The sequence below is a fragment of the Galeopterus variegatus genome, unplaced genomic scaffold (genome assembly GCF_000696425.1).
Source record: "Galeopterus variegatus unplaced genomic scaffold, G_variegatus-3.0.2 Scaffold9029, whole genome shotgun sequence".
In the NCBI taxonomy this organism is placed as follows: domain Eukaryota; kingdom Metazoa; phylum Chordata; class Mammalia; order Dermoptera; family Cynocephalidae; genus Galeopterus; species Galeopterus variegatus.
The window spans coordinates 31,967-41,018 of record NW_007735140.1 but is presented as its reverse complement, the minus strand read 5'-3'; the positions used below and the strand labels follow the sequence as shown (position 1 = coordinate 41,018).

At 43.2% G+C, this 9,052-nt stretch overlaps 1 long non-coding RNA gene across 1 annotated transcript in view; it reads right to left on the bottom strand.

Annotated features, from left to right (window-relative positions):
* Positions 1 to 9,052, bottom strand: part of LOC103608975 — a 15,454-nt gene that overhangs the window by 2,172 nt on the left and 4,230 nt on the right. The window contains exon 3 of the long non-coding RNA XR_552097.1: positions 408 to 529. This is a non-coding gene — a long non-coding RNA (uncharacterized LOC103608975). The remainder of the gene's footprint in view (positions 1 to 407; positions 530 to 9,052) is intronic.

Sequence of the window (9,052 nt, the reverse complement as noted above, 5' to 3'; positions counted from 1 at the left end):
AGGGTTGCGATCCGTTGCCGGACACGGAAAAAGACAAAAGACAAAAAAAAAAAAAAAATCTACCTGAAATTCTCATAAGTACATTTCTTCTGTGTGCCCAAGTGGATGAAAAGTGGCAATCATGGGGTACTTATTTGTCTCATATTTTAATACTGCAGCTTTAAGCCAAAAAAGTGTTGATAAAAGTGTGTTGTCAGAGAAACTATTTCTAAAAGTAAAGGAGAGGAGATTTCAAAGTTATTACAAAACTTATTCCTAAAACATTATTTTCTCCAGATATCATCTGAAAGTTTACTTAAACATACTCATTTGCCATCCAGCATACGCCGCTTGTGTTACACCATTGCTTGGGAGGTAGTATGCCACAGAGAAGGCTTGTCACTGCTCCTGTCACTGCATGCACGTACCTTACAAGGTCGTATTGTGGAGTCATGCCATGTGATGACAAAAAAATTCTGCTCTGACCAAGTCAGCTAAATTGTCGTGCCTTGGGAGATCTGGAATAAGTCAGTAGCGACGTCCACCTGTCCTGGAAAACATTATCATGAGACCATTTTTACTTAGAAGCAGACATGATGGCACCAGAAAGCCATAAAACAACCTAGAATGTTTCTTCAAATCCTAACCCTAGATCCCTGCATGGAGTATGTAACCTAGTAACAATCCCAGAACTACACATGGTGTACCAATATAAACACTGCTGTAAGGATTAAGGGGGGATCTGTTTTCTCTCTTTTGATTCTTCTCTCTCGTGTGATTATAAAATGCTGAGCTCTGCTGGCCCACTTCACGGCACATTTCTCAGAGTGATGTGACCTACGCATTTCCCCAGTTGCAATCATCATGTTGACTCAATAAATCCCATGCTTTATATATTCGTCCTCAGTTTCTCTTAGGTCAACACATGGAAGGGACCCACCCATCAGTACAGGTACCCAACCTGAGGAAGTCCCCCTCCCAGGCCACTGGGGTCCTCTCTCCATATCCCAGCTCCTCCCCTCACCCACATATGTCCCACCTCTGATGTAGCATAAGACACAAAGGAATTGTCTTAAAGCAAAGAGACAGCAAACTCTGTGTGTCTCTGTCTGCTGTAACTTCATACATATTTTGTGCTTTAAAGTAATGAGACTACACTGTTGTTTGGTTTCTTTCCATTATCTTGGTTTAATGAAGGCTTCAAGAATGCATGGCACTTGAATCTGCTGGGCAATATGCATTCAAACACACGTCTGGGGGCCACTGAACCCCCTCACATGGGAAGTGATGGTGTAAGCCCTACCACTTTTTCACAAAACCAGTGAGTCTGATACAAGTCCAGCAGGTGGCATGCTTTTTTCACTGTGATATTTGTACCTCCGGGGACGTCTGGAATCTCCAGGAGAGATGGAGTGAAGGCCAGACTACACCCTCAGTTGAGTTCTGAGAAATTCAAAATTTTCCCATTTGTCCAAGGTCAAATAACACAAAATGTCAGAGGCAACGTTAAAATCAAGGTCTCCTGACCTTCTGGTTGAGTTATTCAAGGTTCAGCCATGGAAGACTGAGTAAAACTCCTGCTAACGAGCGTGTGGCTTCTCAAATGCCATCTCACTCTTTTTCTGTACTGGGGTGCAGAAAACTGTTCCCCAAAACATGGTGCTTTGGCCTGCTGAGTGCTTTGAAAATTAAAAGGTCTCAGAAAGGAGCCTCAGAATTTAAAGTCCCTCTAACCCTGTCTTGTTTCTCTCACCCCAAGCACTTATCTAAGAAAGCTTTCCAAAAGAAATGCAATTGTCTTAAGGTCTCCTCCTTAGGAACCCCCTCAGATAAGCAGGAAAGAACAAACCCAGGAGGGACTGGAGACTGGAGGGCCCCACACCCGGATGGGGCTTTTCACAAGATTATATCTGCCTCTCCGTCTCACCCCTAATAATCATTTACTGTTCCTCAAGAGAATTGTCTACATTGCTCTCCTTCCCTCTCCCCTGTGACGATTGTTATATAAACCTCTGCACTCCACTAGAAAATTCGGAAATTACCCTCTTGTGATTACCCCACGCATTGCCCCTCCCATCACATTAAAATAATAAATGCCTTTTCTCCATATCAATCAAAATTTATCAGTGTCTTTTATTAATGAAACTTCAGGGGTGAAGAGGAAGTTTTCCCTTGGCCCCTACGTCTACACTTCACTTATGGTCATTTATACACCCTACTATAACCGTGGGACCAACTCAATCTGGTCCATTATTTAACCATTGCTTAAGCTTTCTTGCAGGAGCAGAGCCCAAATCTGCAAATCATGCAGCCTGGGCATGCACAATCGATAAAAAGCCTTGTCCTCCAAATAACACCAGGAACCAATGGAACCAGGGAGGCCAGGACATGACCTGAACCTGAAACTCCTGAGTCCTTTCAGAAGCGAGGGGTCCTTTGTCCAGGCAGTTCCAGTGCTGAAACTCTGAAACTCACTATTCCATGCCTTTCCATAAATAGCCAACCTTAAAGCTCACCCAGTCAAAACCTGCCCCACCAGTGCTTCCCCATACCAACCCATCCACTGTCCATAAAAGGCTGACCTGGGGCCGGCCCGGTGGCGCACTGCGCTAGTGCGCCGCTTGTGAAGCGCGGCGGCGCTCCCGCCGAGGGTTCGGATCCCACATGCAGACCGGTTCCCGCTCACTGGCTGAGCGAGGCGCGGGGGCAACACCGAGGGTTGCGATCCCGTTGCCGGTCCCGGTCCGGTACGGGCGCGACACTGAGGGTTGCGATCCGTTGCCGGACACAGAAAAAGACAAAAAAAAAAAAAAAGGCTGACCTAACCCCAGACAGATGGGAGACAGATTGGAGCTTTGCCTGTCTCCTTGCTGGTCGGCCACACAATAAAGCTCTTTCTTCTCACAAAAGCAGTGTCAGAGAGTTTGGCTTTCTGTGTGCACCGGGTAGCGAGCCCACTGTTGGATTATACTACCACATTACAGGTTTTATATAATCTCGTTTCTCTCTTCTGCTGGATTACGAGCTCCTTGTGGTCAACCAACACCTTATTACAATTTACGTCTTCCATGTTGCCTAAAAAATGACAATAAATGTCTGGTTTGTTTGGAAAAAATAATGGATTATTCCTTAGAAAGCAGTAAGGTTTTCCTTTCTCCTAATTGTTGGTGCGACACTGAAGAGCACTTGGTATCCTACCACTAAGAAATGCCTTAAGAGAAGAACTAAAGAGACTCACTCCCACCAGAACTTAAATACTCTGAAGGCATCATTGTTTGCCAGACAGAGAGGAAACTGCTCCAGGCAGCAACCACTGCCCACTTGCAGCCAGTGCTTGCTGCGGACATTGGATTCCATCAGCATCAACATGCCACGTGTGCTTCCAGAGAAAGAATCAGAGACAGGCTGACTACACCCCCTGCCTCCAAACAGCCAAAGCCAACGGTGCTGACCACCACCGTCCCAGAGAAGAGACGCAAGTTTCCCAGCCCACTGTTTCTGCATTGACAGCCTCCCTCCTGAGCTACTTGGTCATAGCAAGCAGGTACCACGGTTCTGTCCCCAGACTCCACAGCTTCGTCCTTACCTTCCTCCGGCCTGCATGGGGGAGTCTCATCTGTCCCCTGCTTTAATCCCCCCACAGACTCTGCAAGACTTACTTCCTTTAATGGCTGCCATTCCATCGTCCACTCCCAAGATTAAAATCTTTGACCGCCTTACTTTGGGAAGGCCTAATATTCTCATACACCTGGCACACTTTCTTTTTTCCCACTACTCTTCATCACCCTTCAGCTCCACAAAACACACTGTATCTATTCATTGCTGCCTCTGGTTTTCTTTCCTGTTGTTTCTCTTGGCAGAAACTCAGCCTCCAAACCTAGGGAAACTTTGTCCACCTTCCAAGGTGGAGCTGAAGCTGCTGTTCCTCCCAAGAGCCCTCTGGACTCCTCCAATCCTTGTGAGTCACCCTGTCCTCTGACCTCCTGCAGCACCAGCGTTTTGTGATGTGCTGTTTTGGGTTATTGGTGCTGCTTCTTGAGGGAGTTCCTCATTTTGCCAACAAAATTAGAAATTCCTTTCACACAGCCCTCATCTCCTTATCCTCCTCTCATCCCCCCACCCACACCCCATTTAGCACACAGAAGTGGCCTTCTTGGGAAGCTCAGGTACTCATTCCCACGGAGTAACTGGCATCCGGAAGATGGGTCATACGTTCATAATCCTCCCCAAACCATTGCTTTCCTGGCAACTCATCCATCATATCTATCTAAGGCACATTCTGTCTTAAATATCCCTTTAGGTTTTGCAAAGAGCAAAGCTGAATCACAGACACTTCACTGTCAGCACACCAGGCTGAAGCTCCAGTTTGATCAATCACTGCCTGAGATGCCACAGCAATGGCAGAGGAAGTGTCCTCGGTAGAAACATCACCTTGACAACCAGAAAGCTTTCCACAGCGCCCCACCTGTTTTACGCTGAACCTGATACCTAGTGATCAGCACACGATAAAATTCTCTTAGTTACAACTGGCCATAATCCCATAGTTAGTTCATTCCAGTTAAATCCTGTAATTTTCTCACGAGGGAATCCAGAAAGTGCTGTGGAGTTTTAACTTATATATGTATATGTATTGTGTATATGTACACATATAATGTAGGTGGGCTACAAATATGTCTCTAGTGAGTCTGTGCAAAGTTAGCCTCAACTTGACACTCGTGTTTCTAGGACATTAAGATGCCAGTGATGCCAATTTACTAAATTTTATGAGCTAATTGGACAGCTGAGTGCTTTCAAATTTTTCAAATGATCAAAAGTCTACTTCTTATAATTATTTTTAAAATACATAAATATCTATTAAACTTAGGAATTATATATCTTTTTTTTTTTCCCTTTTGTCTTTTTTAGTGACCGGGAATGGGATCGCAATCCTCAGTGTCGCGCCCGAACCGCGCTCAACCAGTGAGCAGACTGGTCTCTATATGGGATCCGAACCCTCAGCGGGAGCGCCGCCGCACTCCCAAGCGCTGCACTCTACTGAGTGCGCCACTGGGCCGGCCTGGAATTATATATCTTGAACGTTGGTTTAAAATGTGCACTAATTCAGCAAAATCATGGAAAGCAGGAAAGCAAACTATGCAAACATAGTTTATCAGAATAGCTCTGTTCCAGAAAAAGTGTTCAGGTCACTTTTTCTTATGCAAAATATAAAGGATAATAATTTTTGCATAAGGAAGTTTAGATCTATTTTACTATTTACAAAAGTAAAACTAAGGTTTAGTGGTCTCTGCTTACCCTCCAATTCCTAAAGTTAAATTCCACTCCACAGCACACAATGATGGGCTACTGGGTACATCACTGGCCTCTTCTAACAGAACCACTCTCCTTAACCAAGCCTAGTTATGGGAAGATCAAGGAAGCTCTTTAAGTTTGCTTGGAAATTTTATTAGAATATTCAACGGTTGCATTAACATGTTTTACAAACAATATGGAAATTACCATATGAATATGTCATTTGATTACAGACTACTGTGGAAATGGCAGGACTTCGCAGATAACTGAGAACCTGAGCAATCTTTGCCTAATAAGGGTAATTTTGAAAAGTTTTCATAGGATATTTATAAGGGAAAACTCAGAAATCCTATTTAAAAATCACACCGTTATTTTTTCAATTGTTTACCATGTTCCAGTTACTTATACTCCACTCTAACCTCCACACACCAGCATGAAGAGTTAATCTACAATTTATATATGACTAATATACAATTTATCTTATTATTAATTTCTCTTGCTTTGAGACATTTTTATGCTAAGTTCTCTTCCCTTTAACTTTTCTAGCTCAATACTGAATTTATCACAATTTGAGGGACTTAATTGCTTTAACCTACAATTTACCCATCCTCCAGACTGCGCTTTTAAAACACGATTTTTTTTTCTACCTGCAACTCCTAGCGACTCATTATTTTTGCTGTATGTATCATGGTACATATCTTTAATTTTTTTCCCTATTCCATGAGTTCCTTTTAAAACTCTCCTAGGGATAAGACTGGATGAATGAATCAAAGAATCTTCCATAAAACATCTCCACCTCTGCTCTTTGAGGATACCTGACTAGGAGAGTTATTTTTTTGCACCATTGTTCTAATTATTCTAACACATGCTCAATTCTGTACACTGTTCAGCCAATTCAGCGAGAGAAACATCAGGTATTTTATTCTGCATTAGGTAGGCAGACCTCCAGCCATGCCCTGATCTCCTGTGGCTTTGAGGGACCGTGGGCTTTCCACCTAAGGTATGTAACTTACCAAGGAAGGCTCTTTCATGTGAAACCATTACACTCCTTCTGACTTAAGGCTCTGGCCATGGACAAGGGCTTCCACCTCTAACTACCAGCCATGTCCTTTCTCTGTCCTTGACCTTCCCTGTTGGAATCGCAGGCTCTCAGTCTGGCCCACTGCCCTCTCTGGGTCAGCCCTCCCTCCCTGTCCATAAAGTTGATGACTTTGTGACTCTTGAGAGGAAGCACAGGATACGCTTCTGGATCCCCCGCTGCCTCTGCACACTCAGATCCTTTCCTGAAATATGATCCTGGACAAACTCAAAAGAATGGACCACCGAGATGTGTGAATGATAAATTTTATAAGGACGGGAACGCAGTGTAAAGGCATCGTGTGTCATTCTGAAACCGCCCTGACTTTGCCGAGCTGCCCTAGAAGGAATGCAGTAAGGTGTTTCTTTCTCTCTGTAAAGTTTCCTTTACACTAAATAGGTCCACTGCAAGGATTCCACACTTGAATGTCTGCAATCACCCTCACAAGGGTAAAATTTGCATATCAAACATAAGTCACCATGGAAAACTTGATGCCTCAGGAAACTGGAATGAGTAATAAAATCTCTTTACTATTACAGCAGGCAGTTTCCCAGTTAAAATTTAATATTGGTAAATATTGACTAGTCATTAACTAGTCACTGTTGGTGAACAATGGAATATCTAAAGTGGATTTTGTTACTTGAGTGATGTAACAGCTGTCTTAAAATAACTGTCTTAGAAGCTATTCTAAAAACTGTAAGCAATAAATTATCAATATTTTTTTTCTACATAATAACGTCTGCATGGAGTTCATCAATGTTTGTCTCAGAAAAGTGATACCCGTACTGCCATTTGCAACAACACGGATGGAGCCAGAGAGAATTATAGTAAGTGAAACAAGTCAGGCACAGACAGAGAAATATCACATGTTCTCTCTCACTTATTTGTGGGAGCTAAAAATAAATAAGTAAATACACAAATAAACGGGGGTGGGGGTGGGGGGAGGGAAGAAGACACAACAGTTACAATTCCTTGAAGTTGACAGGACAAGCGAACAGATATGAGGCTGTTGGGAGGGGGGGGGAAGCACGAAGGGAGGGAGGTTTCAGTAATGGGCCACAATCATCAACCACATTGTATATTGACAAAATAAAATTTAAAAAAAAATTTTTTTTTTTAAAATTTAAAAAATAAGTAAAATTTTCAAAATAAAAAAAGAAAAGTGATACCTCAAGAGAAGGCCTCAGAAGCAGCCTCAAAAGCAAAGTTTTCCGCTGACCTTCTCCTGCCCTCTTGCTCCCAGCCTTATTCTCTCCCAAAGCAAGCCATGGAAACTTTAATCCCTCTTCCCCAAGGTGGGCCATAGAAACCAGAACCCCCTTCCCCAAAGCCAACTACAAAGACTAAAATTATACACTAATCCTCCCCCTGCCTTCTGTCTTGGAGCTGCCACAAAGAACTGCTCTGCCTACCTTCTCTGACTATAGGTCATAGACCTCCACTACAGAAAGGGTCCTGCCCTTTATGCTGGAGGAACGAATGTTACACAGAAAGGCCAACAGAATGTGAACCAACAGGCCTTGCTGTGCTTCCTCACTCAGTCTACGAACCCTAGATATTACCTTTCTTGTCCAATCAATCACATTTCTACACAGCTGCCTCTGCTTCGTAAGCTAAGCATAGAAGTGAACAGTCTTCCCTACATCTTCGGGTCTTCATTCTGAGGGCTTCAGTGCCCCCTAAAACTATGATCAAGTAAACCTGACTTGCCTTTTTTCCCTATTAATCTGTTTGTGAGTCAATTTTTCAGAGCGCCTTCAGGGGGTTGAAGGGAACGTCTTCCCTTGGCCCCTGCATAAGCATCCTTAGAGATGGCACTTCATTCAGTTGAGGAATCTGCTTTGGCAGCAGAAGACAGGCTAACAGAGAATAATGTTGGTTTCTATGTAGCCTTTTCAATGAGTCAGGAATAACATTTAATAGGAGTTAATGGAGAAGATAATATAAATGAAGTTACTTAAAACACACTTTAATCTTTCTCTGCCTCAATTTTCTTACCTGCAAAATGGGAAGAATACCTACTTCACCGGTTGTCATGCAGATCTGAGCACAAGGAAGCATTCTCAGATGGCTGATGGCTATCATTACTATCGCCTTTACTGCTACAGGACCATAGTAGTATAAAACAGCTTCACGAGGATAACTGATTTGTTTAGCAATCCAGGATCCCTTGAGTGTTTTCAACTGGTGGAGGCAGAACCCTTTGGAGGTCTGCAGGTGAGGGGACAGGCCTCCTCACCCTTTCTCTCCACCCCTGCTGGCGCTCAGAAGGTGGAGTGGAGGTAAACTCTGCTAATGCTAAGATCATAACAGCCTCTGACTCTAATTACATGTCAATTAAAAAAGAAGTTAAATTTGCGTTTTCTGAAAAAATAGCCACTTATGTGAAAATGATAAGGACCAGAAATGTGCTGGCTTAACAGTAGCAACAATGAGCATGTGGCAGAAATTTGCCTAGACTCACAGATGCAATAAATAAATCATCCCCAGCTACAGAACCACACTCAGTAGGTGTTATCATTTCACATGTACTATACACATGTCATGAGGGTACTTCAGAAAGTTTGTGGATATTTTAAATAGAATTAAAAGATGAAACACTGGTTGGAGCCCAAGTTGTAACACCAAGGTCAAGGGTTTGGATCCCTGCACCGGCCAGTTGCCCCCTCTCCTCAACCCGCAAAAAAAAAAAAAAAAAAAAAAAAA